This window comes from Ananas comosus, unplaced genomic scaffold (assembly GCF_001540865.1).
Source record: "Ananas comosus cultivar F153 unplaced genomic scaffold, ASM154086v1, whole genome shotgun sequence".
Classification (NCBI taxonomy): domain Eukaryota; kingdom Viridiplantae; phylum Streptophyta; class Magnoliopsida; order Poales; family Bromeliaceae; genus Ananas; species Ananas comosus.
The window spans coordinates 1,842-3,985 of NW_017893325.1; the positions used below are offsets into that span (position 1 = coordinate 1,842).

At 48.1% G+C, this 2,144-nt stretch overlaps 1 long non-coding RNA gene across 1 annotated transcript; it reads left to right on the forward strand.

Moving 5' to 3' along the window:
* The first annotated feature begins 242 nt into the window (after window positions 1-242).
* On the forward strand, window positions 243-1,689 carry LOC109705588. The gene is made up of 4 exons (XR_002214801.1): window positions 243-336; window positions 408-540; window positions 616-716; window positions 1,630-1,689. It is a non-coding gene; the product is annotated as an uncharacterized LOC109705588 (long non-coding RNA).
* Window positions 1,690-2,144: the final 455 nt, after the last annotated feature.

Here is a 2,144-nt window from a genome sequence, read left to right on the forward strand (position 1 = left end):
CTGCATAACTATGTTGTAGTTATATTCATTACACTGTTGAAACATACTAGCATGATAGTAGCTTGTTGCTAGATGACGTTCCATGCATCCTTTGCATTTGATGGCATAGTAGATATAGTAGTAGTATTTCCATATATCTTTCTATCTATCTATCTGTGCCAGCTTAAGACCTAGTTGGAAGATCGACGGAGTCGGCAGCCGAACCCACTGGGAACTATATTTATATAGTTCTCACCCCGTGNGAACCTACGGTTGCTGCCGTTGCATCGTGAGGAGGCCGGGCGAGCGTGGATCTTCGCCGTTCTTGACGTCGCGCCAGTGCTAGTCGCCGTCGAGGTGGGTGTTCCATAGAATTGCTTCCTAATTTCCAAGCTTTTTCAATTTCGAGCTAGTTGCTGTCCCTGCAGATTTCCAGCGTCGACCGTTGGCGTTTCGGCTCGTACTCGACGTAGGAGCGTCGGATTTTGACGAGGCTTGATTCGCTGGATTCAGGACTTCGAGAGGAATCCACGAAACCCTTACTTGCCAGATTTCGTTGAGGTTAGATTGGTCGAATCCGTGCTGTACCTGACTGTTGCGAATTTTGGGACTGAAACGGTGATTTGTGCTTTGTAGAGCGTGGTGTTAGCTCGACTCCCGGATTTGGAGGGTGTAGATCGACCAGCAGGTGGTGCTGCAGCTGTGAGGGTGTTTTGCTGCCAGAATTAGCGACTAAGGTGGGTTTACATCGGTTTATTCCTAAGTGTAGTAATAGTCGACATGTATGATTTTCTGTTCGGTAAATCATGTTGTAGTTCGTTTTTCATAATGATATCCTGGATAAATGCTGCATATATAACATGATTATTACCTTTTAAATATACATGTTGGACTGGGTTTAAACTTAGGAGAAAACGCGATTGGAATCGACATATGTATTAAACTGCCTGATTTAGCTCTAGGAGCCGTTATAGAATTGTACTGTCGCAGCATACTGTAGACGAGTACTCCAGGTAGTTTAGAATACATTTACGCTCGTGCTGGTATGCCGAGTGAATTTTTCTGAGGTCGTTTAGACTGTTTCGTACTAGTGGGCGCCGTCGGGACTGACGGTGGGCCCGGTTCGCCGTTTTGGCGTCGGATTGTGCCGAGGGCACGTTGTTTGTTGTATTTAGACTAGTCAGAGTTGTTACTGGACTTCGGCTTGAGTTAGAGAGCCTGTTTGAGCTCGACAGAGATACGCTGCATACTCGGTTGGGTAGCTCCTACGAGTGCCACTCCGGAGGCGGGCGCGGTGCTTTTGCGTTGGTGTCGCTCATGCCAGTTGGACTTGCTCTCCACGGACCAGCTAGTGTGGATAGAGCCTGATAGTCGCAACGGGGCAGGGACGGGTGTGTTCACAGTCCCAGGGACGGGTATGTTTACAGTCCCAATTGGATTGGGTCAGATTTGACATTTCCTACAGTCGGTTAATGTAGAGCATGATAGTGTAGTGGATGATAGCGATAGAGTGTACTTCCTGCTTTTCCTTCTATCCTTGCTCCCTTCTGTAGACTTAGTGGGTGACCGATGTCGTTTTGGGCGGTACCCACTGAGGACTACTTATTTTTACAGTAGTTCTCACGCCCAGTTGTTACCTATGTTTTGCAGAGCCACAGGTTTCGGCTACTGCGCCTTCCGCGGATCAGGATCGAGGCAAGGGCGTCGCGAGGTAGAGCCCTACCCGACTGACAGAGTTAGAGGCACCCCCCTACTGCAGGTAGTTGCTATTTTAGAGTTTATGTACATAGTTGTTTAACTCGCCGGTGCGAGTAGCTTTGTATTTTGGATTTGGACTATGTATATGAAACTCAGTTGTTTAGCTTTGTATATTGAGCAGCTCTATGCTACTGTTTGTAGTATTGTATATTTACGGGTACTTTTGACGCTTCGTATACAGGGGAAATTCCTTGTATACGGCGGATTTGTCGGCGTGCCCGGGGAACGAGACATCCGGGGCGTGACACCTAATCCATCCGCCCCGCAGGACGACCTATCCTAATAAGTGCACCTCCGATCGGTGGCCAAACCGATCCGGTGTCATGAATACCCCCAAGTGCCGTGACTAAGTCATGCTGGTATGCTCAAACAAAAACAAATCCGGCTAAAGCCGGTGCTTAGGCCGA